The sequence below is a fragment of the Acomys minous genome (genome assembly GCF_964271855.1).
Source record: "Acomys minous genome assembly, chromosome: 13".
Taxonomy (NCBI): Eukaryota; Metazoa; Chordata; class Mammalia; order Rodentia; family Muridae; genus Acomys; species Acomys minous.
In genome coordinates this window covers 42,594,497-42,614,476 of record NC_140495.1, presented here as the reverse complement: position 1 = coordinate 42,614,476, position 19,980 = coordinate 42,594,497, and the positions used below count along the sequence as shown (strand labels likewise).

The 19,980-nt window shown below is 47.1% G+C and overlaps 1 protein-coding gene across 1 annotated transcript in view; it reads left to right on the top strand.

Annotated features, from left to right (window-relative positions):
- Positions 1–4,534: 4,534 nt before the first annotated feature.
- The window catches only part of ELOVL5 (ELOVL fatty acid elongase 5), a 66,171-nt gene continuing 50,725 nt past the window's right edge, over positions 4,535–19,980 (top strand). The window contains exon 1 of the mRNA XM_084751903.1: positions 4,535–4,693. The gene's annotated coding sequence lies outside the window, so the exon portion shown is untranslated. The remainder of the gene's footprint in view (positions 4,694–19,980) is intronic.

Genomic DNA, 19,980 nt, shown 5'->3' with positions numbered 1-19,980 from the left:
AACTAAAATACCGCTTGGTGTAGAATGACTATATCTTTTAAGGCTAATATTTAGAGAACTTGGTTTTTTTGTTTTTTTGTTTTTTTTTTACAAATGATAGAACCAGGGCAAAGAATACCAAGTGTATATTGCAGCTCTAACAGAATACAAATCTCACTGGAAGCATACTTAGCCAGGGTTTACTTCCTAATGTCAGAATCCATATCACTATGCTCTGCCAGTTTACAAAGCTAATGTTTGGCTAACAGTAAGCTTATCAGGTGCTTTTTATCTAATCTTCAGCTTTAATTGGTTATTGAATTAAATAAATTAGTTTTAAAGTTTATCTTGATAACCAGCAAAGTGAATGACACAATGATAGTGTGTCCTGGTGGAAAACCTTTACTTTCAATTACATAATGACATTATTGAAACGTGACTCCTACATTAAGCCAAATAAAGTATACGATCCAACCATTTGAAGGAGGTGAGAATTGCGCGTGGTCAGTTTAAGACTGAATTTTTAACTGGCTTTGCAGCCGTGGGTATGCCACTTTACTGTTCCACGGCCTGGTTTGTTTTTTTTTTTTTTTTTTTTTTTTGTCATTGTGCTGTTGACAGAATAAAACCAAGGGGCTCAGCTCAGCTGTTAAGACCACTTGTTCTTGCCAAGGACTGGAGTTCAGTTCCCAGCACCAGCATGGTAACTCCCAACTGTCCAGGTCTTCTTCTGACCTCCTGGGGCACTGTACATACACATACATGTGAGCAAAACACTCATACACATACCAGAGAATGACTTAAAAATGATGGCAATCAATCAAAAATTCCTGATAAGGTCTTAGAAATTATTATCAGTAATAAAAGAAAAATCGGTACCAATTTTTTAACTTATTTCAATTAAAAAATGCATATGAGTGTTTTGCACATGTACCATATGCATGCCTGGTGTCTGCAGAGGCCAAAAGGAAGTGTGTTCAGTCTCCTGGAATGGACTTACAGACAGTGGTGAGCTACCACATGGCTGCTTTTAACTGCTGAGCCATCTCTCTGGCTCCCCCAAATTTGACTAATTGTTGCAATAAATATAATAGTTTCTATCTCGTGGGAAAGTACTTGGTATTCAAATTAATACAAATTTAAGTTTTATGAGATATTTTTGTTTATGTATGTGTGTGTGTATATATATGTATGTGTGCCATGTGTGTGCATGCATGTGAGGAGGCCAGAGAGTGTCAGGTCCCTTGGGACTGGAATTAACAGGTGTTTATGAGCTTCCTGATGTGTACTGGAATCTGAACCCAGGTCCTCTGCAAGAGCAGCAAGCGCTCTTAAGCGCTGAGCCATCTTTCTATCAAGCTTGCCTTCACCGTAATTGCATTACTTGGAGTCCTGAGACACAGTCCTAAAGAGAGTAGAGTCTGTACCTTCAGAAAGCTTATTAGGGGACAGATAATAACTATTAGAAAAGCAAATGTGGTGTAACAAATAGTGATGGGTGCTAAGGAGAGAAACCGAGTAGAGGGGGAAAAAGGGCTCTGGAAAACAGGAGCAAAGAGAAAGGTAATATGGAGCGTCAGAAAAAAATGTCATTTGCTTCCTAAGGAGGTGGCCTTTATGCAAAGGTCAAAATGAAACAAAATTGCAAGCCTTAGCGATTTCTAGGTTAAGTCATTGCAGGCTTGGGGAAACCTAAGAGGAAGGGCCTGGTGCTTGCTATGTTCAAGGAGGCTATTGTCTGGGAAAGACAGTATGTCCAGCCTGGCTTGGTCCTGAAAACCTGACGGGGGTGATGAGAGAATGAAGACTGGGACACACACAGGTACAGAAAAGCTGAGATCAGGTGGAGCGTGTCACTTTGATGGAACCGCACGAACTCCTCAACAACCTGGAGTCTTCCTCGTCTTTTTATTTTGCACAGTTCAAGGAGAGGCCAGCTGGTTTTAGTAGAAGGGTAGAGGCGCAGTCTCGGGCTGCAGATATCAGAGAGGAGGAAGCTGCAGTTGCTAATTTTTTGCACACATTGGCCAATCATTCCTACATACTCCCACGTGAACCACAGGAAGGCTTCCCCGTGTCTCTTAATCTCACCCAGATGAAGGCGTTGCCAGTTCCCTCGGGTCTGAGGCAATAGCCCACATTCACACAGGAATTCATCTCCTTATGTGTTCACTCAGGGCTTTCTCAGCTCCCCACAGAAGGCCAATCATTTTGGAAGATTAGAAAAATAACAATACGCTAAATAATTAAAGTCCAAGGGCTATTGTTAGGATTTGGGCATCAACTCTCTATTGAGATATGAAGTTGATAATAGTGCTGAAGGGAACTGAGAAGCAGAGGAGAAAAAGAAGAGAGGAAGAGAGGAGGAAAATAGAAGGAAAGGAAGAAAGGGTAACAAGAGAGCAAGCTCAAAAGATGACACGGCGTCATCCTTAGTATAAAACAAGTTGTCTACGATGCTAGTCAACTTTGAAATGTCCAGAGACAAACATAGACTTACATATGACTTTAAGGACAGGTTTCATTATGTTATGTAAACACTTCTTAATGGAACAGTAGCGATTTCAATAATTAGAATTGTATTATAATGAAACGGTTAGCTGTATTTTTAATTCAACTGCAGCTGCAGTCGCAATAAAACAAATCGCTCGGGATTTTAAATAATTCCTTCCTCAAAAATAATACTGGAGGAGCCTTCTTATATACTTGATAGTGTATTGGAGGAGATCTAAGCCGATAAAAACTAAGAGCAAAGTGTTTGGGGGATGCTACCATAATTTTAAAGTAAATAAAAGTATTAAATGGAGAAGATGTGATATTCAATATTATCCCATGGCTGCCACTAAGGAACTATCCCAGATCACATATGATAGGTCAAAGAGCAGGGATGGTGTCTCATAGTCTCATAGTTCTGATAGCTAAGAATCTAATTCTTGTGGTACCCACAACACTTCCCTTGAATTCCATTATTTAGTAAGCCTGGTACTGAATCATTGGTATGTTCTTATTTGGTGAAAAAAAAAAAAACACAGTTAAGATGGGAAGTCATACTTGCAGGTTTACATTTGTACTCATAGTGACTAAAATAGGGGTAGCTCCGAGGGTGGTCATTTCACACTCTGTGGTATAAGTTTAGCTGCTGTGGCCGAGAAGATGCTGACTTGAGGAAGATGAGGGCGTGGCCTTGCTAATAGATTTGAGAAGATTAAAGACTCCTGGAAAGGGGAGACAAGGATGAGAACTGGAGTGGAAGTGGAAATGGAGTGTTCTCAATTCACCCATTCAAAAAAAAAATTCGTTAGTGACGTCTTGTCACACAGCAGGCACTGCTGAGACCTGTAGGCAAATAACACACCAAATATTGTGAACGCCACGAACAGGAGAAACACGCTAGATTTGGTGGACTGCTTGCCTACTACAGACCTTAGCAGCCCCTAGTACCTGACAGCTACAAGACAACCACAATGCACACGGTGAATGCTAGGTACCCATGATGCACACATGGTGGCTCGCAGGCCTCTTGAACCACAGCTTGCAGATACACACCCACTTTATGAATGGTTAGCGCTCTGCACTGTTGCAGGGAAGGTGGGGAGAGGGGACAGGGGGGAGGTCCTTAGACAGTGTTTGTAGAAGTGAATGGCAACTGTTACCACAGCAGTTTTTGTGTGTGTTTAGATTATCAAATGTGAATATAGTTTATATGTCTGTATTCCCGTTACAGTGGTCTGGGTCTTGGGCCATTGCTGGTACATGATAAACGTCTTATCATAAATAATAAAAGAGTGTGCCTACATTGAATGGTTGGCTGTGGCAATGGATAGAAAGCAAAGGTGGCACACACACACATACAGACACACACACACACACACACACACACACACACACACACACACACGGTTAAATTTCTAGTGCTTGAAATTGGAGTTGTATGGTACTCAGATGAGGGCCTTGAATTATGAAACAGCAACGAAAACCAGAAAGGCTTCTATGTTTATGCCTGAGTCCTTTTTAAGTGTCTAAATCCACCCAGCTGAAAGACATTACAATACTTCATTACAAAATCCCAATACTGTGTAATCAAATTAATCTATGCTAGAATTACGGTTACAAACTTCCGAGTGATTTTTGTTGCTTCATCTTGCTCAACTGCAGCCCCACATAGGTTTTAGTCCTCTGCAAAAACCGTGAACTGTGTCCCTTTCAGAAAGGTGGAGAAGCCCGTTGGGTGGGTGGGCACCTGCCCAAAACGCCGCACCAGACCCTGCCCCCGACCCCCTATCCGGGCTGCTGGAAAGAGTTGAGGGCATCCAGAACTTCACTGTGGCTATTGCGCAGACTCTGCGTCCCACGCAGGCTTATTAGGAAGAACCAAGAAAACTGCCCCGAGACACGTGAACCACGGGGGACCAACCCAGGCCTCCGCTGCTCATCGCATCGGATTCTGGAATTTACAATCACGAAAGTTCTATCGCCCCAGGATTGGCTCCAAGGCCGCATGACATCATAGCGCTTGATCCATCCTCCGGGCTTGGATTGGCTGGCCGCGCCATTGTGACGTCACGGTCAGCCCACGCCGGGGTTGAAGCTGCCCGGCGCCTTCCTCTTGCATCGCGGCTGCCGCTCGCTCCTGTTCCCGCGCCCGCTTGCACATCCTCCTGCTCGCGCAGTCCTGCCGTCGCTCGGTGCTCCCGGTCGCCGCTCAGGCCGAGAGGTGAGCCGCCTGCTTCAGGAACCTGGCGGGTGCCGTGGCACCGGGGCGCGGCTGGGCTGCTGGCGCCGTGAAGTCCCGAGTTGGGCGGGGGGCGGCAGGCACGGCGACCGGGCGAGCCGGGGTGGGGGGGCGCGGGCCGAGCGGAGCTCCGTCGGGATGCTGTCGCACCTGTTCGTGGGTGGCAGCCACTTTGGCGCACTGACAGGCGCGGAGATCGCTGGAAGGGATGGCTGCGCGCTTGTATCTTCCGCTGAGCTTTCTCCGAGCGGCGGCAAGGGCTGCCGAGGGGGAGCCCGCGCGGGTCCCGGCGACACCCGGCGTCGGCCTCTCCGTGCCTTCCGCTCCTCTGCTGCTTGCCACGGACGCCCGTTAGCCCGCGACCACTCCGGCTGGTATCAGCAGCCCTGCGTGCTCCGGGAGGGTGGGGACGCGGGCGCCGCGCTGCGGGTAGCGGCCTGGAGTCTGCCGATCCATAGAGTACGCTGCTCAGAGTTTTAAGAAAAGTGCCCTTTATTGTCCCTGCCAGCAGGGCTTCCCCTTCCCCCTAGCCTTGAGGTGGAGATAGTGACGCCTAGAGCGAGAGTTCTTTTTAAATGATCTTGAAGCCCTTCGGCACCTTTGAACTTAGCGTCCCCGCTCAACAAGATTGTGAGTTATGTTCATATCCAGGTGCCTTGATTGCGAATTTGAAGGATACGTTGGCTGAATTTTCGTTAGAGGAGAGGGCGGTTGAAAGACTGCAAAGCGATACTCGTTAGCTAGATACCGAGAGGTGCCTGATAAGAAAAGTGGGGAGCTAGCAGCACCCCACCCCACCCCCACACCCCGGACTATCTTTCTGTTGTTTTTTTTTTTTTTAACGTCAGGTCTGGGTGGCAGGAAGTGTTTCTTACGGTTGTGCAGGAGGGCCAGTGTTGCCTGTTGGTTTTGTAATTTGTTCCTCTAACCGCTTGGCAGTTATAACCTGTTGGTTTGTACTTGTGTTGTTTGCAAGTCTCAGGCAACAGTCAGAATCTAGAGGTACAGCTGGCTTTGCCTTAGGTGAGTGCACACCACAAGTGGCTCGTCTATCTGGTCAGCCCTGACCTTGACAGAAATGCTACTTTTGAGATTTTTCTCCTGGTGATGACGTCGGTGCCGGGACCTTTCTGTATGCCATCCATCTCCTATTGCATTTTTCTTTCATCTTTTAGTTTCGAACTGAAGACAAAAAAAGGGGGGGGGGGAGATGTTATATGCTTTCACAGAATGTAGAGTAAACTTTAGAGAAAAATGAGAGGCGTGGTTGTAGGATTTTTCAGAAATACCTGTCTCGTAAGTTCCAACACGGTACTTCCTTACTGACTCAGTTTCCTTGTCAATCAGCCGGGTTCCGTGTTAGTGACTTAATTAGGTGCTTTCAAGAGAATATAAATGAAAGAACCCAATAGGGGGTCTGCTGAATAGTGGTTTGATAAATGTTTCCTTTTCCTTTCCTGGGATTAACAGTGTTTCTCTTGGCCAGGACCTTAGCCTTTGCATGTCTCTTGTTTGCAGAAGCCTTTTCCCCAAGCGCTTCCTGCTCTGCCTGAGCGGCAGTTACTGCTGGTGCTGCTGTTAGAGATGAAGTGCTCACCTTTGTGTTTTAATTCTGGCTTGAGGTATACATACAAATCAAGGCAGAATTGTTTGCCTTGTCTTCCAGAAGCTGTAGCAGACAGAGTAGGCAGGGCATGTGCGCTGCCCATTTCCCTACCACACTCTTAACCTTCCCCATATATATTTTTGCCTGTCAACTCACAATAACCCAGAACACCTCCTTAGTTGCCTGTCTTTCCCTGCATGCACTCCTTTTCAGGCACCGTTCACTTGCCTGCCTCCCCCATGCCTTTTTTTCTTTGCCTTTCCTGATGCTGGGAGTTGAACCTAGAATTTCACACATGCTCAGTAACCACCACCTTTGAGCTACTCAATCCTGGTTTGTAAACGACAGGGAACCGATTTGCTAAGTGTCTGTTTGCATATACCAGGCTTCCTAGGGGGTTCTTATCACCCACCTTTTTGTTTGTTCAAACAAATAAACAAGGAGGCAGAGACAGGTGGGTCTCTATGAGTTCAAGGCCAACATGGCCTACAGAGCTAGTTCCAGGACAGCCAGGGCTACACAGAGAAACCCTGTCTCAAACAAACAAAACAAAACAAAACAAACCCCAAAACCAAACCAAAACCTGGACCAGGTTTTTCAACTCTCCAGCAACACTCCTGCCCCTCACTGCATCCTTGTGCTGTTCCCCTGTTTGTCTAATCAGCTATATATAATTTATGTAATTATGCTATTTGGTGACTTTAAAAAATATATAACCGTGTGCTTAAAGCACCCTCTTAAACCATCTAGGATTCACAATTTACTGTTTCTCAAATCTACCTGAAGTATGTTCTTTCTATGTATCCTAAACCTGATTCATTTAAGACAGAGTCTCATATAGTCCAGGCTGGCCTCAGCATAAGGGTTTCTGAGGTCGACCTTCAACTTCTGATCCTCCTGCCTCTGTCTCTTGAGTACTGAGATAATAGGTATAGGTCAGCACATCTGGTTGAGTTGTGCTGGGCATGCAACCCAGGGCTTCAGCATGCTAGGCAAGCGTTCTGCCAACTGAGCTATGTCCCCAATCCATGATTTGTTTTTATTAACTTACTGACTTCTGTTGTCTGATTTGTATTAAATGTGTGCATGGATGGGGTGTTAGGAGCCAAAGAGGAGCGAAACGCGTCCTTGTGTTGGGAAAGCTTCGGCACAATTCTTAGCGCGGTGCCTAGAGATGCTGCTGAATTTGTCAGGATGCTTTTGTTGCAGGAAGCAAAACCCAGTTCAGATAAGCTTAACCTCACACCTCTGTAAAGGCCTTGAAAGCAAGACCTGCCCCACTTCACTGCAATCCTCTGACATACAGGATAACATATATATCCTCATCTATCCTTAGGCTTATTTTGCAAGATGACTGCCAACAACCATCCAGATTCCCCCTTGGCCCCTTTAAGCAATAACTGAGACAGAAGGATCTGATAACCTTCTGTCTCCATCCCAAACAGTGGGTTGATTCTTAGGTCACCTAACTGGCTGCTGCACCTTTAGGGAAGGCTTGCATTAATACCAGTGTGTCGAAAATAAGTTAGAGCAAGTTTCCAGAGTAAACAAGTGTGGAGCCGTTGAGTAAGAAGAAGTGCCGGTGGCTGAAGCAGGTAGAGACAGCAGAGATACAACATGTGTCTGGCATTGCTATAATAACGAATAACTTGGCTATTGAGTTGTTCTGACAGACCGTTAGGCCACTTCCTGAGAATGGACCTCAGGCCCTATTAATTGATACCAGAGCATTCTCGCTTTATAAGATCCTCCGTTTAGATTCTTGCCCAAGGTCACAACCCATGCAGCCGAGATGTTTCTGATGCCGGATCCTGTTTTCTCTCCAGAGATGCTCGGTAACAGAAGACTACAAGGGATTTTAGCTAGAAAGGAGTACATTGAATGCTGTGTTTAAGAAATCGGAGTCTTGTCAGCATATATAGGATGTGTCAGCTACCGTGGAGGCTCGGAATGTGGAGAGGGCCTGAGAATATTAAGGGGGGAGGTACCTGTCTGGCTGACCTCAGGTTATAGTGCACGTGACAGACTGAAAAGACACAGGCTCTGCATGCAGGGTTTGAGTAAAGCAGGCAGCATGCATGTGCTAACCAGCCTTTGGGAAGGTTAAATTTGAGGGTTTCAGCATTCATGTGGAGAACTGACTGCGTGGTTCCTCATCTTCAGCATGCCACCAAACAAGGCAGATCAGCTCTGAGGTCTCTCGTTCTTCTTTTTAAAAATGAAAGGTTAACGTTTCTTAGTTTCATTTTTTTTTTTTTTGCCAAGTATAAGCCCTTAGTTTCTGTTTGGCAGTGGATAGAGAACAAAAACCGAGATCTTTCAGGTCTCAGGAAGGCGTGGCAACTGGCGCGAGAAATTGTAGTCATGGAAGCAAAGTGCTGCCGGTTTTGACGTTCGGAGCTGGAGCCGTTTGCAGTAGGAGATGTTTCAGCCCAGAGAAGCAGATTGTTAAGGAAAACACATAGGAGCAAATACTGAGCTTCTGTGATTGGACCGTCCTTCCCGGGCCCTGATTTCAACACACAAATGTTACTGTCACTAAATTTTTACTTGACTTGAGGTCATCCACTTTAAGCGTTGTGTGGTCCCTGGGTTTTAAACAGTCCTATTGGTGAGTTTTTTAGAGACTGAAATCCCAGGATAGAGAGATGACTTTGCCTTGCAAGCCTGAAGACCTGAGGTAGATGCTTAGAACCCGTGGCTGGGGATAGGGGTAGGGCTGGGAGCAGGGAGTGATGGCACCTGTTTGTACTCACATCATGGGGAAACATTGCAGGCAGGTCCCTGGAGCTCCCTGACTTCAGAAAGTTGTGGACCAATGAGAGACACAGCCTCAAAAGACAGCACACGAGGAATAATGGTATAATGTTGTCCTCCGGCTTCCACAAGCCCACAGGTCACAAATACACAGAGGCTAAACTCCTCCCCTTCCAGTCCTCCCCTTTCCCCACCTGTTGTGTTTGGAGTTCGGCTGTAGTTGTATTCAGGTGATGCGGGATACCCCAGTCAGTATCCCTTATTGCCAGTTAGACGTCAGTGCTTTTGGCTTAACATCTTACACCGTCTGAGGTTTAGGACATAGCTTGTTATTCGTATTAAGATTATCAGTGTTGACCCCGTCTTGCTTTTTCTAACCAGAGTCACCGCTTTCTTGAAAAACACTTGTGACTTTTAAGTATATTCTTAGTTCCTATGTGAGGCCAGAAGTCCCCACATGTGCTAGTGATGGTTTGTTTTTTGTTTGTTTGTGTGTTTGTTTTTTACTGGTTGATTTCCACTGTTGCCCTTTCCTTTTCTCTTAGTTGCTAACTTCCAGGAAGCCATCTTGAATGGGCTTTTGCTGGAACCATTCCGAAGAATTGTCCTCTTGGGGATGTGTTTTGAGTTTCTGAAGCCAAGAGAGCTGTTCCCCCTTTTGTCGTGGCGCACACAGCGCATGCTGTGACAAAGTGATTGTTACGAATTCTCCTTCCTTAAAGTATATTCTCAGGGTACCAAATTCAGCAATTACCCATTCATTTCTCTGGGGGGTTTCAGCAGTACGGTGCGTCCCCAGGGCTAGTGTTCAGGGCACACCTGCTCCTTTGGAGAAGCAACAAATTAATACTTGTAGAGGCTGCTGACACCCCAGTCAGCTGTTTTGTTAGTTGATTTGCACAATTGAAAATTAGTATACGCTTCTGGCCGATCTTGGGAATAGCTTGGGAATTCACATGCACCTTATGATCCGAGGTGCGTTTACAAGAACGTCTTGTGTGCATCTGAGTACGGAAGGTTGTAGGAAGCATAGCGGAGCCAGTGCCTTCTGAGTTGGCAGCCGCACACCTATGTACACTTCCACACTTAGAGAAGCGTGTGCTGTGGCAGGTGAGTTGCACCCAAGAGCCGAGCTTGTATATATATAGAGAGAGAGCTTGGATACTGACAACAGCCACTTTGAATGACACTGGAACTGTCAGCACTATGCATGAAAGTTAAGTGGCATATTGACTGGCTCTTGCAGTAAAGAATTTCCTCTGTACAGGATACCTCTTGAAGCACTGTTTGTAATAGCAACAGATTAGAAGTGGTCCCTCAGCAGAATAAATTGTGCCATGTCTTGGCAAGGGCACGCGCCGATTGGTGTGTGCAAAATGGAGCTTTTTTCCCCCCCTATTTCCATAAGCCACTTTTGGTAAATATTCAGCATAAACGAATTCATTTCCAACTCACTGGACCTTATAAGGTAAGAGCCTGAGTTTTACAGAAGAGAAATGGGGTTCAGGAATGTCACCTCACTGTTCAGAGCTCCATAGCTAGAAGAGCCAACTCTTAACCCCAGGCGGGTGCTGCGAAGTCCCCTGGGTGTTTGCAGGGCTCTGGTGGCTGCAGCTACCTGCACAGCTAGCCCTGCCTCAGAAAGCACCGGAGCAAGTGGAGCTCAGACCCATCCGCTCTGGTGGATTTTGTTGACGGCAACCAAGCAAAGCTTTAGACAAAGAAGTGGACAGGGAGTGATGACAGGGTTTTTTGTTTTTTTGTTTTTGTTTTCACTTTTCCCCTTACTTCTTTTTTAGATAGTCTGACTGCAGGGCTCCTTTGTTTGGGTAATCAGAGTGCCCTGCTGGAGGAGTGCCTCAGTGGTAGAGGACTCCCTCGCTTGCTTAAGCCTGCCCAGGGCCTCGTTCTGTTCTCTGTAACTAGAGAAAAAGCAAACAAAAAGTGCAGGCGCAGGACTCTACTGGGATAAGAAGCCTGGGTTGAGAAGCCTAGCATCCCACTGTGGGAATCAAGCCTTGCTGTCTGATGTGGCTTTGCTGCCCAGTAGGTTTTCTTTACAAGGTGTAAGCAGGTGTGTGCTGCACTGGGGAGGAAAGGCACTCGGAGTCCTCAGATTCTGTCCATTTTTGCAGGGTTGTTGTTGTTTGGTTGGTTTGGTTTTGTTTTTTTTTTTTTGAGAGCACTAGTTCATTCTGCTATGGCTGCTGTGCTGGGCTGGGTGTTCCAGGCTTAGGCGCTTTCTGCCCCTTCAATTCTCTCAGGATCTCCCCCATGCCCCCCTTTCTTAACCCCCAAATCTTCTTTCTCCTTGAGCCTTGAGTTACTAGGTTTGTCTGACAGGACCGAGATGACTTGAAAAATAAAACTGCAAGTCATATGATGGCTTATATATTAGCAAGGAATCTGATAATAAAACCATCTCGACCTTGGGCCACAGTCTATAGAAGAGATGAATCCATGAATAGTATTACATTTGCTGCTTTAAAAACATAACCACAGCGCAGCAGACTTTGAAAAATATCCTGCATGTTTCAGTTCTGGGTGTACTGCACTCACCTCCACCCAGTAGTGATAGCTACAAGCTATAGGTGTTTAGTTGAATTTTTAACAAAGAAATGGGTTTTCATCCTGCATGCCTTAGGTTACACAGGCTCGGATGGAAACCTAAGTCATTGTATAACCCTGTTAACGTTCCCTCCTTTCTTTTAATTTTAACTTGGACTGGAATACAGCCTTTGTACAAATTAGCTTGGAGAACATTAGAATTTATTTTGAATATTCAAGTGATCACATCAGCCGTGAGACTGCAATCAGATAGGAATTTTAAGTAGCTACCCAAAGAAGAAAATACTGCTTAAAGGCCTCTTGAATATTTGTCTCCCAGCTATCCGTCAGTGCAGCCTGTTGGTTTAGCTGTTCCCAGCCTGAGTGAGGTAGAGAGCCCAGTCCGTCTGTGCTCAGCCTCTGTGGGGTTGTCTTGATGTCGGTGGGCTGTCCTGGCTGCTGTCTTCTGTCTGGGTGCTCTTCACACAAGAAGGTAGTTGGCTCCGAGTGTGTGGGAGCTTCTCCAATGAGATCCTTAAGACATAGCAGGACCTCGGTGTCCCTAGACTGCTGTGAACACTACAGTGGCTCCATTTGCAAGACAAGAAATAGTAGACTTTGGAATGGCCTTCGTGACCCCAAAGGAGGTTGTCTGGGACTGGAGAACTTTGGGCATCCCTTTCTCCCTCCCTCCCCTCCTCTCTTGGTACTAGGCATTAGGACATGAACCCAGGAACCTATGTCAGGTGTACAAGCACTCTGCCGCTGAGCTATACACTTCCTGGGTAAGATAGTTGCTGTTGTGTTTTGTTGAGACAAGAGTCTCATACATAGCCCGAGCTGGCCTGGAACTTACTATGTAACTCACGTTGGTGGCAGGTGCTCTGAACCTGCTTCCCCTTCCATGGTCCTGAGGTTCCAGCTGTGTGTGTACCACTGTGCCTTCCCCTCCCCCAGGGCTGAGGTTCCAGCTGTGTGTGTACCACTGTGCCTTCCCCTCCCCCAGGGCTGAGGTTCCAGCTGTGTGTGTACCACTGTGCCTTCCCCTCCCCCAGGGCTGAGGTTCCAGCTGTGTGTGTACCACTGTGCCTTCCCCTCCCCTGGTCCTGAGGTTCCAGCTGTGTGTGTACCACTGTGCCTTCCCCTCCCCCGGTGCTAAGGTTCCAGCTGTGTGGGTACCATCGTGCCCTAGCACAGATATTTGCTTTTTATTCAGCTGTAGAATAGGAAGTGAACTTTTCCTACTATCATGGCTCATGGCCTGATCTCCTGGTGGGATTTCAGAGCTTCTGCTCATCCCCTGATTGTCCCTCTCAGCTTTTTTTCCTCCCAGTCCACCTGTTTCTTCTGAGCTCCAGGCTCCTGACTTCTCTTATCTAAGTCTTTGTGAGCTGTCACCACAGACTGTGCTACTGTGAAGCAAGGTGCGATGCGTCGGTCTGTGCCAGTGTGCCTAGCCATTAAGCCAGAAGCAGTCCTCACGTCGGCCACTCTCGCTCTACCCACCGGGTATGGTCCACTCAGGCCTGTCCCGGCCCTGTCAGCCACTCAGCAGTTTTTTCTCGGCCTCCTTCTGTCTCCCTTGTGTTCTGCTGCCAACGTGGCTTTCTGACATGTTTGAGGCTCACTTTAGTCCAGCTAAAGGCCTCCTCACACCCATCCTTTGACCCCCCACCCCCAGCCCCCAACCTGCCTCTTAAGACTTGGGTTTTCCCGATATGTTTTCTTGCTCCCATCTCTGCTTCAAGTGTCATGTTTTATTTGGATAGCTTCCTCATTTGAATCTGTATTTATTCCCACTAACGAGAAGCAAGTCCCTAACAAAAAAGCCAAGGCAGAGCCCTCACTGTCTCTTGATTCTTCCGGCTGATTGTGTGTTCTGACTCCTGGCCATTTGGCCCAGCACATGTGTCTCAGTTTTCTCTTAAAACGAGAGTGACCAGGATTTTTCTTCTCACGGTTGCTCAGATTCTCCCTGGCAAGACTTCCTAACCTGTGTGCTTTCTGGCCAACATTTGCATAAGCCTTTTTCCAAAGTGTCCTTCTGTGTGAAGCCCGTGGGGTCCCCGAGAACGCTAAGCTGCATGGTACTTGAGATGCGGAGCCCATGATCAGGGAGCTGGGCCATGTCTGCAGGCCAGGATAGCTGTAGAAGGGCAGCAGCTCACAGGCCACATGGACCACGAGACATTCATTTCCCCCTGCCCAGGACCATGGGCGATGAGTGCTGTTTTACAGTTGTTATTTGTATATCGCTTTGTACGTTTCAAGGTTGGATGTGCCAGGATAGCACGGTCTGGTGGGACTATTCCCAAAGAAGGAATAAAGTCAGCTCTGGTGTTTAAGTACTGATCCATTATTAAAATAACGGCGCACTTGCCATTCGTTCACGGCCAGGGAGGGTAAGGGTGGACAGAGCTCGGGTGAAGTAGCCACAAGGTACCCGATCCATTGGTCATGCGCATTCTGAGGAACATGGGTCCTAGCTGGGCGTACTGGGAGCCAGAGGCAGGTGGATCTCTTGAGTTTTAGGCCAGCCAGACTCTGATGGGGGACTGACAGAATGAACGGCGAGGGCTGTATAGGAGAGTGTACCCTGCCAGGGGACAGTCACGGGCTACTTCATCAGATTGGAAAGCCAGGAGGAAGCAGGAAGCAGTGTGGGGAAGGGGGGAAGAGGAACTAGCCGTGCTGCTTGGGGATGGAGAGGCATGTGAGGAGTGGGAATCAGGAGACCTGTGAGGGAGGAAGCCACCATTGTGGGCCCCGGGGCCACTCTGAGAGAGATCGCAGCTGGTGTTGAGCAGTGGATGACGGTGCAAGACTCGAAGGCGGAGCAGCTCAGGTGAGAGGGACTGCGTGAGTACAGTGGAGGCGAGGCATGCTGACGACTTCCATTACACAGGGGCTTTGGGAGAAGTAGATAAAGCCGTGTAAGTCAATAGACTTTAGGGACTGGGGAAGAATTTAGAAATAATCTGATCTGTTATACTAACCAGGGCTGGAAGCCCAAATGGCTTCCTGGGGTTTGCACAGAAATTAAAATAAAGCAATACCAGAATCTGCTTTTCCAACCCTTTTTATGTCTCTGTCTGATGTGCTAATTTGGGAGCACAGGGCGTGATGGACTTTGGTGTTTTTTTACTTTATTTATTTTTATTCTTTAACAATTCCATACCTGCTATATACAGTATGTTTTGATTGTACCTCCACCTCTGCCTAGACCACCCTCACGACATCCCTGGGTCCACTTGGTGCCCACAGGATGCACATGGATGTAGGGTGCCCACCGGAGCATAGGCACCCTGCCAGGGGCCACATCTCTGAAAACTGGCTTTGCCTTCCCAGCAGCCATCAGCTGAAGTAGCTCTCAGGTAGGGATGGAGCCCATGGTCCGTGTTCCCCCCCCCCCACACACACACACACTTAGGCTAGAATTCTGACTGGCTTGGTCTGTGCAGGATCCACAGCTGTGTGAGTTCATGAGCGCAGTGGCCTTCGTCCAGAAGACAGTTTTACAGCAACCCAAACTTTGACTCTTAGAATCTTTCCATCTGTTTCTTCATCTGGGATGCTCCCTGTGTCTCTGAGGGAGAGGTGATTTCGATGTCCTGTTTAGGGCATAGTCACTTACTCTCTGTGCTTTCGTCCATGTCGGTCTCTGTGTTTAATCCCCATTCATTACAAGAAGGGACCTCTCCGGTAAGGGGTGAGGCTGTGTTCGTCATAGTTGGCCAAAAGTTAACACTAGCTGCTGGAGCAGGGTCTCAGGCTGTTTTGCTTGTTTTCTTTTACATTGGGGGGGGGGGGATTGGGAGAGAGAGGGGAAGGGGGACAGGAAGAGAGAGGGAGAGTTTTGTCACTTTGTCCAAGGAACTACTACTCTCTGGCCCTCACTTGCTGTTTTTGAGATTGAGTCTCTGTATAGTCCAGGCTGGCCTGGAACTTTGGTTCTCCTGCCTTAACCTGGGATTTCTAGGTGTGAGCCACCACTTGGAGCCTCTGTGGGGTTTTGGAGAAGTAGATTTGTTTCTGGCGTGCAGAGTTAGCAGTAGGAGGTGGGTGCCTTTGGATCTGAAACTTAAGAGCTGAGAATAGCTTGGAGAGAGAGTAGTGAGGGCCTACTGTGTGCAGGGCCTACTGTGTGGAGCATCTACTGTGTACAGGGCCTACCTTGTGAAGGACCTACTGTGTGCAGGGCCTACTGTGTGGAGCATCTACTGTGTGCAGGGCCTACTGTGTGCAACGCCTACTGCATAGAGCAGCATCTAAGATTGTGCCCTTAGTTCTCTGGTGTGAGTGAGGCTGGGTACCTCCAGCAAGTGTGAGTCGAAGAGCTGTCCCAGCAGATGCTGTAGAGCAGCCTCCGTGCTTTTCAGGGTTGATTGATTTGATTATGTAATCATCGGTACTGAGAGCTCTGCTTTGCATACATACATAGTGCAAAATGGCAGAAGTTAATTTACGACCACTTTAAAATTGTTGGAAATCTGTCCTAACCCCAAGCCAAAATTCACTCAGTGATTTTGTTTGTTTTTGTGTTAATGAAATCCAAATCAGCTTCAACAGCAGTTTTAAAAATTGAATGTACTAAAACCCTAGAATCCAAAGATATGCTGGCTTGGTATTTACAAGCTGAGGAGTGACAGGAAAATATTAAACATCCTTGTTTTCTGTAAGTAAACTATTGTTTCTGTAAGAGCAAGCAGAAGGCTGTGCGTACTGCGGAAATGCAGTTTGTAATGTGACAGTCATCTGGAGTCTGGGCGCGGAGGTGTTCCCAGTGGCATAATGGTGTGGGTAGTGCAACATTCACACACCTTCAGAACCAAGGCAGCAGAGAGGAGTCACGGGGCAAGGGACGGGTGGGCGCTTAGGCAGAAGCGCCTTGGACTTACTCCACATTGGATGAGGAGTTAAGGTTTGATCACTGTGCATTCAGAAACCTTTTACTGTTCCAGTTTGTTTTCATGATTTCAGTGTTCAATTCTGGGACCTAGTTTAAGAAGGTGGGTCAGAGAGAAAACTTAAATCTGCTTGGTATATGTCAGTCACTCAACATGACTCAAGCCTGAGTACAGTAAAGAGAGGTGTTTAGCATGACATGTGTGGGGCAGTTGCCATTTGCAGTAAATGTTTTTACAAATAGGAGGAGTGATTGCATATTCCAGTAACCATCCCTCCCGTTCTTTCTAGTATTTAGCCTAAATTATTTTTTTTAAAGATTTATTTATTTTATTTATTGTATATGAGTGCTTTATCTGCAGAAGAGGGTATCAGATTACATTATAGATGGTTGTGAGCCACCATGTGGTTGCTCAGGACCTCTGGAAGAGCAGGCAGCGCTCTTAACCACTGTGCCATCTCTCCAGCCCCCCTAAATTATTTTTTTTGTAACTTATATTATAGTTCCCCCCCCCCTCTTTTATCTTTAAACCAATGCTTTCTTGATTCCCTATTAAAACCAAGGCATAAACTTTGGGCCAGGCTAAAAATCTTTACCATCAGATCTCAAAGGTGATTGCTTTCAGATATATCTGAAGAATTTATCAAGCCTCCTGACTCAGTAGAACACAGTGTCTTGTCTGTCTGGAGCTGCAGCGCCAACCACTGTCCACGCTGCGGAGCAGAGGCAGGAGCCTATGGCTTGGGTTTCTCTGAGTACTCAGTAGTTTGGCTCTGTCCTGAGATAGCCTTACCCCTTCCGTCAGTCTGTCAGCCTCTCTGTGGCCCGTGAATCTTGAAGCCCAAAAGCTGGCATGCACAGAAGTCTGCGCCCTGGATGCGCTCCAGTCTTTGTCTGGTTCTGCCACACTGGTTCCTCGCCCCGCTTTCCAGTCTTGAGCTCAGTTTGTTGTCTCTAGGAGAATGTGTATACTGGCTCATCTACCTCAGGGCCTTCTTGGCTGTCCTGCCTGGGGTGGGGGATGTGTGATCTCCCTCCCTCTCTCCCTACAAAGTCTCACTCTGCAGCCCTGGTGGCTTTCCTGGAACTCGAGACCAGGCTGGCTTTGAACTCACAGAGATCTCTTTGCCTCCCAGCAGCTGGGATTTGAAGGTGTGCACAACCATGTCTGGCCTGAGTCTCTCTCACTCTTTTCAATTGTTCCTCCTATATTTTGAGTCAGTCCGGGCTCTCACTTCCTGGTTCCTCTGGTAGTTATGCCGTTAGCTCATGCCTGAAACACCCTTCCTTCCCCCTTTCTGCTAGCTACCTAAGCTCTCAGTTTAGGATGCCACTTTCTCCGGAAGCTCCCCTGGGCTCCTAAGTGCCTGTGTGTGGCTGTGAATGATGCCCCACTCTCAACAGAACATGCTATTATAATCCTGCGTTAGCTAAACGCATATAGACATTGGGTCCCACAACAGCAGAGCTGCCCCTGCCACATGTCAGCTGACCTCTGACCTGAAATACTTCCTCCTCCCTCTGCCTCACAAGCCAGGTGCAGCCTCACAGCAGCCTAGAGCAGGGGTGCTGAACCTTCCTGATGCTGCGACATACTTCCTTGTGTTGTGGTGACCTCCGATCATAAAATTATTTCATTGCTACCTCGTAACTGTAGTTTTGCTGCTATTATGAATTGTAATGTAAATGTCTGATATGCAACACACACACAAACATACACACACACACAAACACACACAAACACACAAACACACACACACACAAACACACACACACAAACACACACACACACAAACACACACACACAAACACACACACACACACACACACACACACACACACACACACACACACACACACACACCCCTGCCACCCACCAGGGTTGCTACCTAGAGGTTCAGAACCACCGATCTTGATCTTGCCCTATGCACTAATTCTGACTGGGGAGAAACTGCCTGTTCCCTTCACCAGTGACCAGACTCACTAGAAGAAATAAGATTGCATACAGCTTAGCATTTGTGGTGAAAATACTGTCTGTAGACAAATTTTATTACTAACATTCTGAGCCTTTTTTTAGCCAGTGGCTTTTGCAGGCCGCATGGCTTTGTGGGTAGTCTGTGCAATCGAATGCCTACATTTAAAGACTGACCTCTGACCCCCATGGCCGATGACTCTTGCTCATGCTCGGGGCCCCATCAGATGATTTAAGAAAAGGTGTCCTTGATGGTGGAAGAACCTGCTTCCCACGTGTGTGTCTGCTTTCCTCCTCACCTCATCCAGAGGCTCCTGGGTCGCTTGCAGTTTCTCACCGCTGACTCCTGTACCTGTGTATTTTTTTGCCCTTCTCAGTCTCCCCCTCCTCCCCCCCTTAAAGCCCTAAGCACCCTGACCCAGTGTCTTTCCCTTCTGACATCTTAAGCCTGCAAATGCAGCTGCTGCCGGGGGCCAGCCAAGGCCACTGGGGGTCAGAGGCAAAAAGCCTGTGTTGCTTAGATACCAGGCCACATCTGCGGCCTCACTTCTGATGATGAATACCCCTAATTTTTTTTCTTTTTAATAGCGAAAGTAAGTAAGTGAAATGTAATTAGTAAGTGAAAATAAAACACAAACGGCAGTTCTGTGGCTCTTTGATGCCTTTGTTCCCTGTGCTGCAAGGTTTTCCAGGAGCCTCTCTGACTCTGGTCTTTCATTCCTTCTCTGGGTAGCTCAAGGTCACAGTTTCTGCTCTCTGGGGTCAGCATTCTCTGGCCTAACCAGTGGAGTCAGGGAGGGAAGACATCACAGCTTGAAGACGAGTGGAGGGAAATCGATGCTGCTGGTTTCATTTTCACGTCTGTTTTTAAATTCTTGGTTTCTAAATCCTTTTGCTTTTTATAATTAAATTGATGTAGTGATTAGAACTAGTGTTTCCCAAGGAATGGGAGAAGAACCTTCTAGAGTGACCTTAGAGTGTTTTGGCATTAGAGCTTATTTTCTCTGGCACCTCGTTGCCTTTCTACCTGTCTGGAGATGTTAATAAAGTAGTTGCATGTGCCACATATGGAAATCACTTTAATTACAATCATCTTTACCTTCCTTTCCTCTCCAGAGAGGGAAACAGGACCGAAATGGGAGCCAAAGCGCTCTTAGGTGAGGAGCCTAATTTTCTGCTCCCTCTTTAACCCTTTGGTTTGCTTAAATATGATGTCTGTGTTTCAGAGGGTGGGGTTGTCATTTGCAGTGGTCAGCACACCATGAGCCAGAGCCCCTAGCCGTGCTGCAAGCAGAGGCTGAGCTGTGGGGAGGGCCTGCTCTGCACTGCCAGTGGGTCCGCTGTATTCTCTGTAGTCAAGATATTTTCTTCTATCTTCAAATCATTGTTTTCCCTTAATATGATAATGTACCTGGCTCATAGGCATCACTCATAATATTTTCCAAACCAAGAAAGCAAAGAGAAAACATCCTGTGTTGAGA